Below are 21,194 nucleotides of genomic sequence, written 5' to 3'. Positions count from 1 at the left end.
GAAGGCCCGAGTTCAAATCCAGCCCTCCCAACTATGTGATCCTGGGTATGTCACTTGCTCTCTGCCTCAGTTTCCTCATCTGTAAAATGGGGATCACACTGGCCGTGGCCTGGCAGAGCTGTTGTGACGATCCAATGAGACAACAAGGATAATGTGTTTGGCACATAGTAGGTGCTTCAGAAATGCTGGCTCCTCCCGTCTTCTGCCAGCCCCAGAGGGAGAGCTGAGGCAGACACAGGGGAGAAGCCAGGAAGGGCAGAGCCAGAGGGACACTCGGGGCCAGGCTGGGCTGGGGAGGGACCCAGAGCTGTGGAGACCCTGAGCCAGCCCTGCCTGGGGGGAGGATCTGCCTTACCTGTGACCACCAGCTCCAGGGGGTCACTGCGCTCTGACCACCTGTAGGATGAATGTCTGTAGAGGCATCTGTAGGTCCCTGCATCATGTGATGTCACCGATGGGAGGGAAAACTCGCCCTCATTTCCAGCTTGTCTCACACCTTTGATCTGTGACCATCCAGATCCTCCCCTTTTCTCCAGCCTCCACTCTACAGCCTCCCATGATCCCCTGCACCTGAGTGTCACAGCTCCCCCTTGGGGCACCACAGAGCCATTCTCTGCCCTGAGGGAGGGTTTGTGGACTCCATCTGGAAGGGAAGGAGAGCTGTTAGGTCCAGGGGATCCCCCTTCTGTAGGTACCCCACCCCCACCCCAGGTCCCCTCTCTATAGACTGTCAGGCCAGCCCAGACCTCCCCCAGCTCCCTCTCCTGGGTCAGTTGTGTCCTCTGGGAGGGGCACTGTGGGAGGAAGGACTCACCTGCTGCCTGGGTCCTTGTCCTTTTGCACAGACACAGCCCTGGCAGAGAAGACCCTGATTACTCACAGCTCCCCCAGCATCCCCACAGGAAGGAGAGAGACAGCTCAGGGCCAGGGCTTAGGGCTGCTGTGAGGGAAGGAGGCTGGAGCCCAGGAGACCCCTCTAAGAGTCCCAGCTTCTCTCCTCCAACCCCACCCTTGCTGTGTGACCTTAGACTTGTCACTCCCCTTCTCTGGAGGAAAGTTTCCTCCTCAGCACAGGGGAGGTGGGGGGGGGCAGGTAGGACTTGATGGTGGCTAAAGTCCCCTCTAGGGTGGGGGCTGCTGAGGACTCACCCAGGCACAGCAGGACTGAGAGGGCAGGAGTCATGGTGCTCCCAGAGGCTGCTGGGAGAAGGGACTGAAGCTGAGCTGGGGCTGCTCTGAGGCACAGGATGACACCAGGTCCAGCTCTGCACTGTGTCCCCACCCGGAGCCTCTCTGACCAGCTTCTCTTCTCCTTCCTCTCTGTGGGTCCTGCTTGATGATGCCATGCAGTGGGGAGGGTGTGGGGGAGGGAGCAAGCTGTGGGGGAGGAGGTTGGAGAGTCCTCTGGGTCAGAATGGTGGAGCACTTCCTGCTTTTTCCTGATTCAGACCCCATTGCCAGGGACAGATAACCTGGTCAGCTTCAGGAGGTGCCTTTTATCTTCCCCAAAGTGTCTCCCAGAGCTCTGGATGGAGCTCCTTAAATGTCCTTTTTTACCCCAAAGTTTTGCAGGCTTTTAACAAAGCTGCAGCCTTCATAGCCATATTCTCTCTGTCTCCTTGTTATGGCCTGGAAGGATACCCTTGGGATTCGGGAAGGATGCCTTTTGCAAGCATGCAAGACTCCAAAACTTAGCTGAAAAGCAAAAAAAAGAGATTTACTAATTTATTTTGTTTGTTTTTTCAAAGTACCAGCTTCTTGTCTTATTTATTAAATCAATAGTTCTATCACTTTCGATTTTATTAATTTCTCCCTTAATTTTTAGGATTTCTAGTTTGGTTTTCTGCTGGGGGGTTTTAATTTGATTGCTTTGGAGGTTTTTCATTTGCATTTCCAATTGATTGATCTCTGCTCTCCCTAGTTTGTTAATATAAGCATTCAGGGATATGAATTTACCTCTGATTACTGCTTTGGCTGCATCCCAAAAGGTTTGAAAGGATGTTTCGCCATTGTCATTTTCCTCGATGAAATTATTAATTGTTTCTATGATTTCTTCTTTAACTAAACGGTTTTGGAGTATCATATTGTTTAATTTCCAATTGGTTTTAGATCTGGTTTTCCATGTACCATTACTAATCATTATTTTTATTGCCTTGTGATCTGAGAAGGCTGCATTCATTATTTCTGCTTTTCTGCATTTGTGTGCTATGTTTCTGTGACCTAATGTATGGTCAATTTTTGTGAATGTGCCATGTGGTGCTGAGAAGAAGGTGTATTCCTTTTTATCCCTATTTATTTTTCTCCATATGTCTATTAATTCTAATTTTTCTAAGATTTCATTCACTTCTTTTACCTTTTTGTTATTTATTTTTTGATTTGATTTATCTAAATTTGATAATGGTTGGTTTAAGTCTCCCAGTAGTATGGTTTTATTGTCTATTTCTTCCTTCAATTCTCCTAGTTTCTCCATTAGAAATTTGGGTGCTATATTATTTGGTGCATACATGTTGATTAATGATATTTCCTCATTGTCTAGAGTCCCTTTTAACAAAATATAATTACCTTCCCTATCCCTTTTGATCAGTTCTATTTTTGCATTGGCTTTATCAGATATCATGATTACCACTCCTGCCTTCTTTCTATCAGTTGAGGCCCAGAAGGTCTTACTCCATCCTTTAATTCTGACCTTGTGGGTGTCAACCCACCTCATGTGTGTTTCTTGAAGACAACATATGGTAGGGTTTTGGATTCTAATCCATTCTGCTATTCGTCTACGTTTTATGGGTGAGTTCATCCCATTCACTTTCAAAGTTATGATTGTCATTTGTGGACTCCCTGGCATTTTGATATCCTTCCCTAATTCTAACCTTTTCTTCTTAGGCTCTACCTTTTAGTCCAGTGATTTACTTTGAATCAGTCCCCCTTGTCCCCTCCCTTGAGGTTTCCCTTTTTAGTCCCTCCCTTTTTGTTCCCTCCCCCTCCCCCTCTCTTTCCCTCCCTTTTTGTTCTCCCTCCCCCCCCTCCCCCCCTTGGTTTTCCCTTCTCCTTACCCTTGTTGGGTAAGATAGAATTCAAGATCCCAATGGATCTGGATGTTTTTCCCTCTCAGAGTTGATTTCCCTGACATTGAGGTTTAAGTATCCCCCCCCCCCTTCCTCTCCTTCTTATAGGAGTTTTCTTCCCCTCCCCTTCCCATGTGAATCTTTGTGTGATAAAGATTATTCTATTTGGCCCTTCTTTACCCCGTATTTATACATTACATTTTCCCCACATGTTAGTATACATAGATTGATAGAAATGTAGTCCTTATAGAAGAGAGTTTGAGTAAAAGAAGAAGATCACATTTTCCCCCTTTCCTTAATATTTACCTTTTCAGGTATTCCTTGCTCTTTGTTTTTCGGTTCAAACTTTCCACAGAGCTCTGGTCTTTTCTTTGCAAAAAGTTGGAAGTCTTCTATTTTGTTGCATGCCCACATTTTCCCTTGGAAGTATATAGTCAGTTTTGCTGGGTAGCTGATTCTTGGTTGGAGACCCAGCTCTCTTGCCTTTCTGAAGATCATGTTCCATGCCTTACGATCATTCAGAGAAGAACTTGCAAGGTCTTGTGTGACCCTGATTGGGATTCCTTTATATCTAAATTGTCTTTTTCTGGCTTCCTGTAGGATTTTTTCTTTTGTTTGAGAGCTGTGGAATTTGGCAATTACAGTCCTGGGAATTGTCTTTTGGGGGTTTAGTGTAGAAGGTGTTCTGTGAGCTTTGTCAGTGGCTGTATTGCCCCCTTGTTCTAGAATCTCTGGGCAATTTTCTTTGATTATATCTTTTTTTTTACTTTAGTTTATTTGTGTTTTTATTTTGGAGTTTTGGTTTTATTTGAATATTCTCTCTCTTTTTTTTAAATTATATTTTATTTGATCATTTCCAAGTATTATTCGTTAAAGACATAGATCATTTTCTTTTCCTCCCCCCAACCCCCCATAGCCGACGCGTAAGTACATTGGGCATTAGATGTTTTCTTGATTTGAACCCATTGCTTTGGTGATAGTATTTGCATTAGAGTGTTCATTTAGAGTCTCTCCTCTGTCATGTCCCCTCAACCTCTGTATTCAGGCAGTTGCTTTTCCTCGGTGTTTCCACTCCCATAGTTTGTCCTTTGCTTATGAATGGTGTTTTTTTCTCCTGGATCCCTACAAGTTGTTCAGGGACATTACACCGCCACTAATGGAGAAGTCCATTACATTCGATTATACCACAGTGTATTAGTCTCTGTGTACAATGTTCTCCTGGTTCTGCTCCTCTCGCTCTGCATCACTTCCTGGAGGTTGTTCCAGTCTCCATGAAACTCCTCCACTTTATTATTCCTTTTAGCACAATAGTATTCCATCACCAACATATACCACAATTTGTTCAGCCATTCCCCTATTGATGGGCATCCCCTCGTTTTCCAGTTTTTGGCCACCACAAAGAGCGCAGCTATGAATATTTTTGTACAAGTCTTTGTGTCCATTATCTCTTTGGGGTACAGACCAAGCAGTGCTATGGCTGGGTCACAGGGTAGATTTTCTTTTGTCGCCCTTTGGGCACAGTTCCAAATTGCCCTCCAGAATGGTTGGATCAGTTCACAACTCCACCAGCAATGAATTAATGTCCCTACTTTGCCACATCCCCTCCAGCATTCATTACTTTCCTTTGCTGTTATGTTAGCCAATCTGCTAGGTGTGAGGTGATACCTCAGAGTTGTTTTGATTTGCTCTTTGATTATATCTTGTATCACGATGTAGAGTTTGGTGTTTATTTCTGGCTTTTCTGGAAGTCCAATTATTCTTAAATTATCTCTTCTCCCTCTATTTTCCAGATCTGTCACCTTGTTGGTGAGATATTTTATGTTCTCTTCTAATTTCTTGGTATTTTGGCTTTGCTTTATTAATTCTTGCTCTTTTACACGATTGTTGTCTTCCAGCTGCCTGATTCTGGCCTTTAAAGCCTGGTTTTCCTTTTCACTTTGGTCAAACTGGTTTTGTAGATGCGTGAATTTCTTTTGCATTATTTCCCACTTTTCCTCCCAGAAGGCTTCCATCTTTTTGGTCATTTCTGATTCAAATTCTTCATGGGTTTGTGGAGAGTTTCCATTTCCTTTGGAAGGTTTCGGAGCATTTTCTTGTGTATCATCTTCTATCTCCTCTGTATTTTGTATTTTGGCTCCATAGAATGTGTCCAAAGTCGCCCCTTTCTTCTTATTTTTCTTGGTATTTTGGGGCTTCTGTGTTTCTGTGGAGTTTGCCATCTCTGAATGGGGAGGATTAGCTTTTCTTTTCTCTGTCTGGTGTTCAGAGGCTTTAGTCTTGGGCAGACTGTCGGTTCTATGAGCTTTCCCTGGGTTAAACAGAGTATGCCTTCAGGCAATGACTTTCACTGGAACTGGAATGGATGGGTTGGACCAGGGGGCCACACTCTCCCCCGGCTCTATCTGTTTCCCTGCCGCTAAGGTGCCCCCTCGACTGGGTCGGGTTGCTTTCCGGAAGTTGCCTTCAGAATAGCTGGCCATGAGGCTGTTTTGTCGGCCCTGATTGTTGCTGTTGTTTCAGACGACCCTGCTCTCTGAGGGGGGCGGGGCTGCGGCTTCCCGGAGACTTGGACTCTGTGCTCCTACCCCTTAGGTCCGAGTGATCTCAGGTTCTGGCTTTTGAGGGGGGCCATACCTTTTGATCCAGGTCCAGGAGGATTCCCAGGGTCTGTGCTGTTGATCGTTTTGAATTTCGGCACCTTAGGAGCTTATAGTTTGAGATCGGTCGGGAAGGGTTTTCCGGAGATCTGAACGTTAGCTTTCTCTAAGCCCCCATCTTGACCGGAAGTCCCCAGAGATTTATTAATTTAGAAAGTAATGTTGAGAGTGGCCAGGAGGATAGCCAGGTGGGACAACAAGATGGGGAGCAATTCCTTGGGAGGACAGCATGGATGGGAAGGCTGTTTCACCGAAAGACATCAGGTCTGAGGTTTTTGTGCCTTTTTACAACAGATTCTATGCCATGGTGGGGACATGAATTAGAGTGATTAGCCCTCAGGCATGAGGTGGGGTGAGGTGGTCAGCTGACTGGGGTTTCCCTGGAGGCATGAAGACTCCTTAACAAACAGATATCTGAGATGGAGCCTGATAGGATCCCGATGTAGCCTGGAGGTGCATCTCTCTGTCCATAATAGGTTGCCTGACTTTCTGGCAGATCAATGCCCATGTCAATCCCTTCCCCCTCCTGAATTGTAGACCCAGTTCATCCCATATGCCAGCCCTGCATCAAGAAGGTAAATAAAAGGCTGTGGGTTTGTTTTTTTTTTCTCCACTCTCTACTTTCTGGAGGAGGCAAGTGGGAGAGACAGAGGATCCTACAGGATGAGCTAAAACATGGTCAGAGATAGAGTAAGGAAGAGACTTTAAATCTATGTCTATGTACCTTTTCCATTTCAAGTGATTATTAATAAATTTATAGAAATTGAGAACTTGAGAATATTTTAATCTAATGGAATGGCAACCACTATTGGATAAAAGAATTCTCAATTTTCTTCTGAGAAAGGATTTGAGTCTAGATTAGGGTGACTTTAGCAGAGGTGCTCCTGTTTGCTCCATTTGTTTTCATATGCTGGATACACCTTGGCTAGGACAGATAAACTCCCTACACAGGGTTTCCCATTGTAAAAATAGACTCGAATCCCAGGATCCTTTGCTCAACTTCCCCAGAATGCTTTGTAATCACACTGAATTCTCACCTGGGCGAGAACACAAATGATTATTTAAAGGAGTTCTCTGCATACTGAGGGGTCTTTTGGACTTCTGTTTGTCTCTTTCATAATGTGAGGTTATCTTGTGTAATGGTGAAAATATCACCTTTAAAGATTGTTATAATATTAATTTATGGCCAGCAAGGAATTTATTTATGAAATTTCTAATAATGAAACACTCAAGTCAGATCAGAGTTTGTGGTAGTTTAATCACAATGGGAGTAAGAAAGGGAGAGGGAGAGAAGGAGAGAGGAGAAAAGGGAAAGGGGTTACTCAACCTCTGGCCAAGGCAGAGGGAGATTAGACTCAAAGGGACCAAGGTAGAGAAGAAGAATCAGCCCTTGACTCACATGATCGCTCTCCAGGGAAGCTGTCTGCGGGCCTCCTCCCTGCTCAAGTTCCTAGCACGAACCACCTTCTCCCTCTGTCCCCAGGAAGTGGGTGAATTCCAGAGGCTGTTCTCTACCTCACTTCCTGTGCCCCGGAAGTCTCAATGGTGGCTCTAGCTTGACCTAGGACGGCTCAGAGGGCTGTCCTTTTTTTTGCACATGTCTGTTGAGGGCCAAATTCTCAAAGAATTAAATCTTGAGTTTTGCTGCAGCCCTTCCTAATCTTTACCTGAGTAGGGAGGAGACTGCAGTTTCCAAGACCTGACTCTAAATTACTCCAAGTATCTTCATTGTCATTGATCAGGAAATAGCTAAATCCCATCCTCCAAAGAATGGTCTGAACAGGGTGGAGTAGTTTGAAATTCACACTTGTCTAGGCCTCTGGCCTAGGCACATGTTTTCCTTATTCTATATTTTCTTTAATCCTTAACCTTTAATAAACCTCTAAAAAATATAATACTCCTTGCAGAGAGAAACTAATTTCTACCTGCCTCAGTCTCCCCAAAATTTTAATCTTTACATAGTATCCAGTGTAATCAGTCCCTTCTCTTTCACCCAGCCTCTAGCTAGGATTCTTTTCCCAAGCTTGATTGTATCCTGTCAGTGTAGTTTGAATACTCCCATTTTCTTTGTAGCTATAGTGATGTCCATCATCTTTCCCTGCCCCTGGACTCCTCAAATGGTATGGAGGTTCCCCAAATTCTTTTTTTTCCTCAGAGTCCATCCTGAGTCGGTGGCACTCCCAGGAGTCAGTGACCAGTACATCCAGATTCTGCGCAGTCTCGGGGAGCAGCTCTGTTGCTGTGGCCTATTAGCGCTGAGGTCTTTTAGCGCTGAACCCCTTTAGCCCTTGATTAAAGAGTGATTTTGACTATTTAATAGTTCTGTGTTTTTTCTAGTTGACACTGTTAGGGTCCAGGTTTGCGCCCACCACCACGGAAGACCAATAGACAATGCAATTAGCAAGAGGGCCGTTTATTGAACTGGTGTGCACCAGGAGCACACCAGGGAAGCTCTGCCAACAGAGTTCCGCTGGTCTTTGTGGATGCTGGGATTAATCTACCCTGCAGCATGCATGGCCCCCCAGTCCCTATCTGGTACATACCACTGTTGGAATGTTTGCCAGCATTTATGGCCCCTAAGTTCTTCTCTGGTACCTGCTGCTGCTGGGAACTTTGACATATTAACACAAGTTGCCGTATGGCATTTTTAAAAAACCCATGAGTTGATGGATATTTATCACAAGTTTTTACAAACGTAGCAATTCTTTCTACCTTGGTAATAAACATATTTTTAAACAAAGTAAAATTCATCTTGGGTTAAGAACATAATCAAGAAATCTATATATCATTCTGGTGGAAGTTAAGTAGTGAGCTGAAGAGTATTAATAAAGGGGTGCTCCTTTTTTGGAGGCTTTTCTAGGGGTACAAATGCCCTGAGATTAACTGCCCCAACTTCCATTCACATATTTAGAAATGCGGTAAGGTTGGGAATTATAAAATGTATTTCACTTCAGCTACTAGAATGGGCCTTACCTCATGGTAGGGGCAGGCAAAAATGACCAGAGATTGTAAAAAAAAAAATTCCAAGAATCGTGTTTAAAAACAAAAACCCTCAAAATCAATTGAGATATTTAGCACATTGAATTTTGCAAAGGTTGTTATAGCAATTGTAACTAGTTCTGAAGTCCATCTATCCTCTATGTGACAATTTACAAAGGCAAACTAGAAAGGCTGTTTTTTTTCTTATAGGAGTTATTCAATAATATTTGTTCAGCACAGTTATAGGGGAAAAACAACAGAATTTAAGAGTAGTTAACCCAATACATTAAAATGAACAGTATAACTGAATAATATTGAATCCAGTAATATATGAACTTAAAACCACAGTTATTATCTTAAAATAAACAATCAGGAAAATGCAATACAGAATATTTAAAAATAAACCATTGGAGTCTGAAATGTCTTAAAATTTATAACCTCCGGTCTTTAAAGTTACTTAGGTGTGTTTTTTTTAATTAATTTTCCATTTAAATGTCTATTATCTGAAGGCAGAGTGGTATGGGCTAGGCAATGGGGGTCAAGGGACACATTCAGTGCCCCACATCTGGGAAGAATCTGAGTCCAGATTTTAATCCAGGACCGCATGTCTTTAGGCCTGGCTCTCAGTTCCCAGGAGGCAGAGTTTCCCCCCCAACGTTAGCTAAAAGGAATGCAGGAGAAGTCAATAAAAGGATCAATACAATTAAAAGACATCCTTGTAAAATAGCCATGTTTTTAAGTTCCTGTTCAGAAAACTCTGTTTCTGCTCCTCTCCCTTGTCTCTCTCCTCCTATAATCCGCCCACGTGGTAAATACCGCTTAGCAGAAGGGAAAATTGTTCTCCTTTCCCTCTTGTCTCTCCCTTCAGCCCACATGGCCAATACCCCAGTTTTTTTTTTAACCAGCTGGTAGAAATGAGTCCTGAGCCATCTGTTCCAAGGATCTGGGTGATGAGTCGCCTGGGGTCTCTCTCATGGGGCTGGGGCTGGGGATGGGGCGATGAGCCATCTGGGTTGGAGGCCAGTTTTTGCTGGACTGGGATCGGCTGGGCCAGGTGGGGGAGAGACCACTGGGCTGGGTCGGGGCAGGAATGCAGGGCTAGGAGCCAGAGCATCAGGTGAGGACATAGAGAGGTCAGGATTGGGGCTGTAGGCAGGAAGTGGCCGAGCTGGTGGGAGGGAAGGGCTCAAGAAATCTCAATCGAATGGCTGCCGGCAGGAGCTGATCAAGATGGTTTTCTAAAAACTCATCTTGGAGAAATGTGGCTTAAAAAAACTCTAGGCACTAGCTATTAAAGCTGAACTAAAGATGAGAAAAGAATCAGAAGATTGAGAGTCTTTTCTCCCATTAGTTCGCCAACTATAAAGATTAAAATTTTGGGGATACAGAGGTAGAAATTAGTTTCTCTCTGCAAAAAGTATTATATTTTTTGGAGGTTTACTAAAGGTTAAGGATTAAAGAAAATACAGAATAAGAAAAACACATGCCTAGGCCAGAGGCCTAGACAAGATAACCTCATAGCATGAAAGAGACTCGTCTGCTCCAAAACGGAAGTCCAAAAAAGAGACAAAAACCTTTGCAATCAGGTTAAATACCTTCTCGATCTCGGCCCACGTGAGAATTCAGTGAGATTACAAAGCATTTTGGGGAAGTGGAGCAAGGAATTGTGGGGATTAAAGTCCTGGATTCGAGTCTAGTTTTACAACTAAAGGATGGTTCCAGCTGTGGGTCTTCTTGGGAAAGGTTGATACAGTGGGGGAGAATCCCTGAAACAAAGAGGGTCCTTAGCATATGCTTATCTCACCCAACCAGGATTGTACTTTCTCTGAGGGTCTCAGACAGTCTGAAACTACCAGCCTGGAATACCCTTCAGGGTAGAATCCCATGGGAAAAGGGAACAAGGACAAGCTTTGGGGTCTCCAATCTACAAGCTAGTCATGAAACTTGGGGTTCATCAGATCTCACTAGGCCACAAGTTTGGGATTCCTAGATTCCATGTTGACACCCCCCCCCCTTTTGGTCAAGACTGAAGGTCACTGGCCAAATAAATGGACAAATGAGTAATGCTATATGGGTCTTGGGGTACAGGTTTGGGGAATTGGCATTTGGGGGAATTCCCTAAAATACGGATCCCTAAATATGTGCGGATTTCTAACCCTAAATACGTGCATTGATATTTGAGCCAGAAAGGCAGGCAGTCTGCCTTTGGCAAAAGCTAACTAACAATCAAAACACGACCCCATTTCCCCAAAGTCTTAAGACTTTCACATATGGTGGGTCCTGATGATGACTTCAGCCTCCTCTCCTATAGACTTCTGTCCTCTGGCAGGCTCCTCCTTCATACCAGACAGCTTCTTTGCTGCTGCAAGAGAAACCTTAAGAGCAATCCATGAATACATTCTTTAACAGGACTTTATCAGCTCCCTATACGCTTACTCACTACCAGGATTATTCACGCTGCTAACCTGAAATCTGTAATCCCATCTCATTATATTCTAGTAATGTCTTTTCCACCCAAATTATAAATGAGGTAATTTACATACTGAAGTGGGACACTTCACAAATGAGTTCAAACACCCAGAATTTCAATGATTGGAACCATAATTCAATAATAAAAGAGAGAAATAAAGAATCTACCAGCTGGGGAAGAATTCCCTAAGGGAAAACTGCACCAGTTTGCCATTAAGGAACAGTTTATATAGGTTTCCAAGATACAAGTTATTTCTCTTCACAAACAAGTTCTTATCTGACAATAAACAGACCTTAATGCAGGAATTTGAGGTTGGAGACAAGAAGCCGATCCTGGGGTTGTGATCTAAGGAGTGTTTATCTTACTTAGTCAAATGTTAGTTCCCTGACCCCTTGATATTCCTGAAATTGCTCCTTGTCTCATGCCAGATTGTTATCTGCAGAAACAGCTTGATCTCCTGGCCAGAAGGGAAACCAGGTCTGTCCCCAAAAAATGCCGACAGGGGTAATTTTTCCATCTTGGTCTTTTTGGGGCTACTTCAATACTACCAAAATAATCTTAAAAAAACCAACCTTACAAACTAGAGAAGCATAAAGGCAAAAACAAAATCCACATCACAGTCTATTCAGAGCTTTGTAAATCTGGAAGTGGCCCTTCCTCCTGTTTGTGGTCCAAAAATCAAAATATTGTCTAGAACCAAGAAAAATTCGAGCTAAATATTCCATCACCCCCAAACCGAAAACCACATTAAAATGACTGCATGGCAATTTCAGCTTCAGAACTATTTTTAAAGTCAAATGTAAGTTTCAATATTAAAATGAAGTAAAACTCCAAAATTCTCAAGATTAAAATGCTTCTTATTATCCTTAATTTTAAAACCTCAAACACACCTCACACACCTCACACACACCCCTCTGGGGAGGCTGAGATGTCAGGGATTTTGTAACTGTTTTCATTCACCTTTATCTACGTAAGGACCATAATCCCGCTGAAACAGCTTAGGCTTTTTCCTTCTATGAATCCAGAATTCTAAAGAATTCTAAGTGCTTATATTTGAACCAAAATACATTCCTGATATCAATTTCAGATCACTCTTTGAAAGTGAAGTACATTAACCCTCAGAGGAATTGTTTAGAGTTGCTGGACACAAACTTGAGGATTCCTATGCCCTTGCTACCCCCCTTCTTTCTGCCCACAGCTCGAGTTCAGTAGTCACAGGCAAACACAATGCGATCTTGATTACAAAGAATTTCACTGGTTATTGGAAAAGGGATTCCATTATCCACATGGATGTTCGGGAATCCACGTATAATTTTGAAACAATAACCCTATGACGTTAATAGTACTAAAGATTGTATTTTAGTTTTTGAGTCAACCCGTTTCATCACACTCACACACAGCCTTTTTCTCCGGTTACAGCGAGCTACCTGTTACCCCTCCCCTTTCCTACTACAGCAAAGAGAGCACTAAAATGTCCTGTCACATTAATTTTAAATAGACTTTGAGATAGGATAGGAAGCTTGTTCATCAGCATAGTGGCATGTACGTGAATAAAGGTTCTTTGTATCCACGTTAGTGAGGACCGTACACCTATTTGACGTAAACATTTCAGCCATTGCTAGGCTATGTGAACAGGCAAGCAACCTGTTTCCAAATTATGATAATTTTGGAATTGGAATATTATTGATGATGGGTGGAATTTTTGTTCTTTAAGAAAAATAAACAACATCCATTATACTTTGCTTTCATTGATTTTGCTGCTTAGTCTATACAGGTATATTTTTAAACAAAATGTTTCCCTTGCTTGAGACTCTGATTGACCTACAATGAAGTGTCACAAATAGAATTTACTAATTTATAAGGGAAATATAATAAAAACTTTATTAAAGGTTAAGACCTCAGGAATTTTGTATCCTGAAGTAGAGGAAATTCTTTTACAATATGGTAGATCCACCAAAATGTGTCTAAATAAAAGACAACCAAAGCAACATGGACACATAGATCAGAGAGTCTAGACAAGCAAGAACCATTAAGATGAAAAGAAAGTTCAGCTCAAGTTTCATCAATATTACCAATTCCTATGTGGCATAGCTGTTAAATCCTGCCTAGGTATGAATCCTTAGATACCTTTTCTAATCCATTTTTACATCTATCCATCCCCCTGAAGCAGTAGGCTCTCTGCAACTCCCAGACCTTCAAAACACACAAAGGACCAACCCATACATTCAAAGCTCTTGCTAATTTCAAATTAATTTTCATAAAAAGGGGAAATCCATAAACTCCTCAGACAAAAGGTCAAATAGAAAAATATCATTATTAATTATTGGCAGCCCCAGCCCTCTTTTGGTGGCAAGGATCTGTTTGTGTTCCTCCCTCCCCCCAGGTACTCCAGTACACATTTGGATTCCAGAAAGCTTCACCCATGCCTGCCATGACTCCCATCCCAACAACAAGCATTCTTGCAGATACAGAGACTGTGCTAAAACAACAAGATGCTCTACCAACTTGGGGACAAATTGAGACACTTGCAGCCCAAGCAAAACAAAGAATGGACAAGCAACAATTTATACCTCCTAATTTTACTAATGTGTTATTTCTTGCCATACTAGTCCTTTTATCTGTACCCCTTGGCATTTCCACCATTGAAAGCCCTTTATCTCCCATTACTCCTTTTTCTCTGTGGAAATTCATTGCTTCTCTCTCCTCCTCTCCCCCCCCCCCCACAGACACTGTATTACCCGGGCCCTAGTATCAAGAAAAATTCCAAACCCATACAAGCCTGTGATTTGATTGTACAACGTGTTTCCCCCCGTAACATATAGAATTTCTTGCTATGTATTTTAACAAATTGTCTTAATCCCTCCATTCCTACTATCATTGTATTTGTAGCTAAATAACCATCCTTTATTATGCTTTCTGTTAAGATGACTATTGACTGGGTGATGGTCCAAGCATTTATGCCCTACAATTAATTTCCAACAGTTTAAACCATCCTAAACCCTTCATTGCATCCCTTATTTTGGGTTTCACTGCACTCAATGCATCACTAGCAACCTTCCCAACAAGGAGTTCATACTACACAGACAAATCATGGATATCAGTCACTCTGGTACATCCCTTTATACAGCCTCATTCATTGCAAATTCCTTTTATGATCGCATCTACTCCTTTATCTCCAACAATGATTTGACCCAAAATTTTATTGCTTGTGGGTTCTCCCTTGTCTTTTTTTTCCTTATTCTTTTTTGCTTTCTAGTCCTCATCTGATACCTAGGGTGTACTATTCAATAAATCCAAATTAAACTCAAGTCTCTTCAGTTCAAAAATTTAAAGAAGGTGGGATCTGCTGGGAGCCAGCAGGCCATGACACCTTGACAGAGTCACTTGTGGTAGCTAAGGAGGCCACACAGTGGCCCTTGGCAAGATGTGATTGCCCACTCCATCTCCCTTGCATAATCCCTCTCATTAATGTCCCTTACCTATGGCATTGACATGTTTACTATTCCCCCTTGTCTCAGAAGGATTAATACAAGAGCAAAATAACTGCACTCTATTTCTCCAAAACATCACCAAAAGATCAGACCCTCAAACCCAATCCTAAAAGACTACCATGGGTTAACTTTTACCGAAGTACATAATTCCCAGTAAAACTGTAGCTACAAGCCAAACCTAGAACTTTCTCACTCATAGAAAACTATTCTCATGAAGCCAACATACAAATCAATTGTAAAGCCCCATACAAAATGTGCAGGCACACCAAGCTTCACCGTACCTCAGTGACTTGATTCATCCCCTTGAGAAACTCCCTAGTAAAACCTGAAAAATGGTCAGTCTAATGTTAAATCTGAATTGTGTTCCCAGTACATGTCAAGCTCAAAGATGTGATTGTTGAATTGTCTTTAAGAACATCTGAATGATTATTTCTTTTATTAAAAGTAATAAATGAATTTCCTTGATTATTTGTAAGCTCAAAACTCCTCACAGGTGATGAGAAAACTAAGCCACCTGTGATGAAATCATTTATCTTGTGTGAAACCTTTATGCTGTCAAGAATCTGTAATCACAAATAGAAGAATATAGAATGTTAATCAAGTGATTTGTTAAAAGATAATGTATAACTTTTCCAATTAACTCAATTTAGACATGTGTGTTAGGTAATGTATCTGTGTGCCAAGAAAATGGATATAAAAGTAAACATCAAGCCAGGGGATGGCAGAGCAGCTATCCGATGCAAAGCATTCCCATGGCCATAAAACATACAGCTGTCTTCCATTTGTTCTTTTCTTGACTGATCGTTCACCAACTGTGAGGAATCCCTGGAGCAGGGATTGAGGCTGGACCTTGTGTGTGGCAGTGTATTCCTGGAAAGCAAGATCAGGAAAGGGCAGGGGCAGGAAAGACCATCACTGAGTTAGAGATAAGGTCTCTCTTATCTCAGGGCCCTATAAATATAAGCAGGTAAGCAGAGATACCCCTCTGCCCCTATTCTCAGGCTCCTCTATGCCAACCCAGTCTAAGCTCTGCATGCTGAGCTGAGAGATTCTTGTTGTGCCATAGCTTGGGAACCTGAGGATGTGGGTGAAGGGAGGAGCCCTCAGGAATAGAAGTCAGTGGGAGGAGCTGAGTCATTCCCTTTCATCCTCCCCCTCAGTCCTTCCTCTTCAGTGCACATCAGTCCAAGTGTCCTTTCCTGGGACTTTCACTTTGTCTTCACTTCCTCTCATTCCTCTACTTCTTAATCTTCTGCAATTTTTAGCAATATTTTGCTGGAGTGACTAGAGCACTAACCTTGGAGTGAAGGAGAGCTGAATTCAAATCCTTGGTTCTACTCATCTCACTTTGCATCCCTTAATGTAAACTCCTCCAGATTTGTCTTCAGGTATCCTCTCATCATTTCTTATAGCCTAATAGAGTTCTATCAAAATCATATGCTACATGTTGTTTAGCCATTCTTCTCTGGATGGGCATCTCCATCAATTTCTAAGAATTTTCCACCACAAAAAGATGCTGTGAATATGTAAGCCCTTTTCCTTTTTCTTTGATATCTTTTTCATGCAGAACTAGTAGTGGTATTTCTAAGTCAAAGTGTATGGACAGTTTGATGGCCCTTGGAGTTAATTCAGAAGGGCTCTACAAGTTGTTGGATCTGTTCACAATTCTACCAGCAGTGCATTAGTGTCCTAATTTTCCCACATCCCCTCCAAATTTTGTTATTTTAGTTTTGTGTCACATTAGACAGTCTGATAGTATAAAGTGATACCTCAATGCTTTTAAGATGAGCATTTCTCTAGTAAGAAACAATTTGGAGCATTTTTTCATATGAATAAAGATAGCTCTGATTTCTTCATTTGAAAACTGCCTGTTTATGTCCTTTGACCATTTATCATTTGGGGAAAGACTTGTACTCTTATCAGGGTGACTCATTTCTCTCTATATTTAAGAAATGAGGCCTATCACTGAAGAAACCTGTTGTAATTTTCTTCCATTTTCATGATTATAGAGTCTTTTCTTCCATTCTATTTCCATTTACCCTTTTCTCTTTATCCTTTCGCCCTGTCCCTCCTCAAAAGTGTTTTGTTTTTCCTCCCTCAGTTTAATCTCTCTTTTCCCAGTGCTCTTCCCCTTACATCCTTCTTCCCATCTTCCCGATATGGTAATTTAGATTTGTATACCCAATGAATGTGTATGTTTTTCCTTCTTTGAGCCAATTCAGATGAAAGGTTCAATAAAGTCCTTAAGAGTTATAAGTACCATCTAACATTTAGCAATGTAAACAGTTTAACTATTGAATCTTTTATGCTTTCTTTCTTCTTTACCTTTTTTATACTTCTCTTAATCCTTGTTTCAGAAAGTTAAATTTCCTATTCAGCTCTTGCCTTTTCATCAAGAAAGCTTGAATGTCCTCTATTTCATTAAATATCTACATTTCACAATGCAGCATTATTCTCAGTTTTCTTCAGTAGGTAATTTTTGGTTGTAATCCTAATTCTATTCCCTGCAGAATACGGGATCTTTGTGTCTAGAAGGGGATACATTCCAAGATCAAGATATCTGAAACTGTGGATATAAGTGAACACCTGTGGACCCCATAAAGAACAGGATATTCTCATAGAGATATAAAATAATTTTTAATTGATAAATTAAGTATACAATAAGACATCACTAACATTCAATATTGTAACAATTTAGCACATTGTACAATATGAAATAATACTGCACAACTATCTTTTCTTTTACTACCTTGTCCCCCTCCCCATCGCCACCCCACAATGAAATTATTTTTCTTTGTTCTTTCTCTTTTAAGCATTGTCTAAATGGAAAGATTTAAAATTTTTGGAGGCCAGGAACCCTTTAATTCTACAGAGTTCAGAAATAATATATGTTGAAAATTATTAACATATGGTCAAAATTGATCCCAAATAACAATTATTGAGGAACAGTGAAAGCAAGATATGATTGCAAAAGGAATTTCTTGTTATGGCTGATTTCAATAATTCACAAGATTGATATAGGCTGAAACCTTTAATTTATTGGGGGCTAAAGGACCAAGGTATAAAGTACAAAGGTATAAAGAAATAAATTTATTTTAACTCTTTCTACAAAGGGGAACATCCACTAAGCCACCATCTGGGTAAGCAGACTGTTTATCTCCCAAATTTCCAAAGGTCACATAGCAAGCAGTTCTCACACACTTGTGATAGCTTTGAAAGGGGTCTTAGAGATAGGTTATCATTCAAGGAAGATCAATGAAATATGTATAACATCATAACTCACAGGAAAAAGATTTACATTTTGTGCTTCATATTTAGAATCAGCAAAATTAGGCCTGAACATCCTTTCCCAAGAATCTTGTATTATTTATGTGGAAACAGATGTTGTTACTTTGGATAATTTCTTGTATTGGGAATTCCTTGATTCTCATTAGTGAATTTGCAAATAAATGTGCAACTCTCAGCCCTGTAAGCAGAGGAAGCCTTCAGTTTATTTCCAGTACCACCAGTCTTTGTGTATTCTTTGTACCATCTTCTTACCTTTCCCCGTGCCCTAAGTTTTTGTGTCAAGGGTTTCCTTCCACAGAGTAAAAGACCCTCCTCTATTTAGCTTGTACTTTACACAACAATTTCTCTCATCCTTCTGTCTCTGTCTCTGTCTCTGTCTCAGACTCTTTTAATAACTGTATCTCGGTACTTAATAGAGACTCGGCACAGAGGCAGCCCTCACTGCATTTTTAAATTTTTAAAAATGGTTTTGATCATTCCTTCCTTCCTCTGTCTTGGCAGCTGCTCTGGCCAGAGGGCTCAGCCAAGGACTCCCTGGACCCAATGGTCTCTGGAGCTTTTCCAGTGCTCAGCCAGCTGGACCCCCAGGAGGACGAGGACCAGCCCAGCCAAGGTGAGGTGGACCAGGTTGCCCACTGTGTAATCCAGGGCAGCAGCATCTGCGGATCAGAGTTAGTCACTGAGAAATGGCTGCCCTGTGCTCAGCCCCTGTTTCACCTGTGTTTCGTCTCCCACAAGCACTGAGATCCTCCTCCCAGACCTTTGTCCTGAACTGGGGAGATGCCTGATATTCCCCTGCTGGTAGCCTGGCTCTGTGGATGAGGGAGGAGAGGGTCTGAGGGGCTGGGCAGCCTCCTGCCTCCTCCTGCCCTGAGTCCTTCCTCTCCTCTCCCTTCAGTTCTTCTGTGAATTTTAAAACTATGCCACCCTACTGAGACCTTAATTTAGAAGATCTGTTTCAGCTATTTCCTGATTAGTAACAATGGAGATACTTGGTCTAACAGAATCAAGTCTTGGGAACTCTACATGTCTCCACCCTGCTTAGTTTAACAAAGTCAGGTATGTCTGCACCATACATAAGCATTAAGTATCTGAGAAAATGGCCTTCAAAAGACAGGTGCAGAAATAGCAGACAGACCCCTGGGCTGTCCTAAGTCAAGGTAAGCTAACATTTGTATAGATGAGACACAGGAAAGTGAAGTAAAACCATCTATATAGGGCACATCACTTCCTCTCTTCTGTCTCTTTTTCTGGAGAGGCGACTGTGACTGGCAGCGTGCTAAGCGTTCCGACATCTTGGAGTGGAGGCAGTTATGTGTCTGGGTTTTGGCAGTCAGATTGCCCTTGAGCTAATTCAGGTTCAGGCATCTTGGCTGAGCCCTCTTGGAGTTCAGGCTGATTCCTTCCTCTTTTACTCTCCAAACTTTTACCTTCTACAGCCTCTAATTTTTTCCACCTGGCACAAGCCAGGCAGAAGAAATCCTGCATCCTTTCCTTCTCCCTTCTTCTTAATTTCTATCCACTATATTAATTAAATCACCATAAATTTCCAGCTGACTTGGATATTTTTTTTATTTGGGATATCCAAGATGACCAATAATTAATAGATCATGATGCTAAAATTATCCTTTATACTTCCTAACTCCCTCATTCCCTGAACCTCCATGTTTACATTTCCTCTCCTTGTTCGCTCCTTCCTCCTCTGTAGCCTGGCTCTGATCTCCTCCCTAGGCAGAAGTTACCTCCACACCTTCCCCAAAGTCACCAGAGATGCCTTCATTGCCTGGAAAAAGGATCCCCCTCCTCACCCTCCACCCTTTCTTGTGGGACTTTCTCCTCTCTCTGGGTTACCACGATAACACTTTCTGCCTGTGCCATCCCCCAGGGGGAGGGAAGGAGACCCAGCCCTGTCCTCAGGGGCCCCCAGATTATTCCTTAATTCAGTCCTCCAGACTTTTATTAATCCCCACCCTGTGCCCATCCCAGAAGATATAAAGTCAAAGCCAAGCTAACTCCTGCCCTCCGGGGGCTCCTTCTCATGGACACAAATCATCTCCCTGAGGAGGGAATCCCTAACAGCTGGGGAGGGGGACAAGCTGGGGATCAGGAGAGGCTTCCTGTAGGAGTTCAGGATGGGGCAGGCTGAGACGTCTACCAGGAAGCCTGCTGGGAGGCTGGAGAGACCTGGCAACGCCCAGGATGAAGATGCAGGTTTCCTCCTGTCTGTGGAGTCCCCTGTCCAGCCCTGTCCTCAGGGGGTTCTTGTCTTATTCCAGGATTCATTTCTCCAGACTTCTATTAACCACTGACCCTGGAACAGGCCCTGTGCTAGGCCAGGCCCAGAGGATACGAAGGCAAGATAAGCTCTCCTGCAATGCTCTGTTTTTTCCTATAAAAATTAATCATTTTCACCTGAGCAGTGGGTCACTAACAAGTGGGAAGGGGACAGGTTGAAGATCAGCAAAGGCTTCCTATAGGAGGCAGCTCCTAAGCTTAGTCTAAGAGACATCTTGAATTATAAGAAGAAGTGAGGAGGGAGAGTATGAAAGGGAGAGGACACAGCTTGGGCAAAGTCTTAGAGGTGGGAGAATAATAGATACAATAGGAGTGGTGGGAAATTAGGAGACTCTGGTTGAGGCAGGCAGACCCTGACTGGACACCCAGCCTCTGTGCCTCCCTCCAGCCTCTGTTAGGAATCCTCCAGGTACTCACCTGAGGGCCTGTCTTCAGACTCAGGGCTTGGAGAGAAGGTCCCTGGAGAGGAGGAAGGGGCAGGGTTAGGGGCTCTGCAGGGGGTCTAGAGAGGCCTGGAGAGCTGATCAATGAAAACTTGGGGGAGTTAACTGGGGATTTGAATGTAAGAAATAGATTCATAAGTTAAATTAAAACCTATAGTGGCAATAATGGGTACCAAATGGGCAGAAAAGCTTACAGTCCTCTAAGGTTTGCTGCAGAGGAAGGTGTGTCGGGCTGCATCTATTCGTTCACCCAAGAGGCTGGTGAAGAGAATGAGGCATTGGGATGGGGCAGTGGTCAGCAGAAGCTGATGATCAGACCTTAGCCTGGACCCAGGTTCAGGCTGCTGATTTCCACACACTCTAATCGTAGAACGTTTCCATTTCTAGTGTTTTGCTTGATTAAATGCAGTTACTAGCTAGGCGCCATTTCTTACTGCCCTTTGCCTGACCAACATCTGGTGGAGAGGAAATAAGCGGTTAGTGGAAGCGAAGGCTCCCTCCTCCCCCAG

The 21,194-nt window shown here is 42.6% G+C and overlaps 1 protein-coding gene across 1 annotated transcript in view; it reads right to left on the bottom strand.

Annotated features, from left to right (window-relative positions):
• The window catches only part of LOC130454012 (leukocyte immunoglobulin-like receptor subfamily A member 6), a 27,524-nt gene extending 6,813 nt beyond the window's left edge, over positions 1-20,711 (bottom strand). The window contains exon 1 of the transcript XR_008911687.1: positions 20,660-20,711. The gene's annotated coding sequence lies outside the window, so the exon portion shown is untranslated. The remainder of the gene's footprint in view (positions 1-20,659) is intronic.
• Positions 20,712-21,194: the final 483 nt, after the last annotated feature.

This window comes from Monodelphis domestica, chromosome 4 (assembly GCF_027887165.1).
Source record: "Monodelphis domestica isolate mMonDom1 chromosome 4, mMonDom1.pri, whole genome shotgun sequence".
NCBI classification, from domain to species: Eukaryota; Metazoa; Chordata; class Mammalia; order Didelphimorphia; family Didelphidae; genus Monodelphis; species Monodelphis domestica.
The sequence above is the reverse complement of the archived record's forward strand: the minus strand, read 5'-3'. Positions and strand labels throughout refer to the sequence as shown.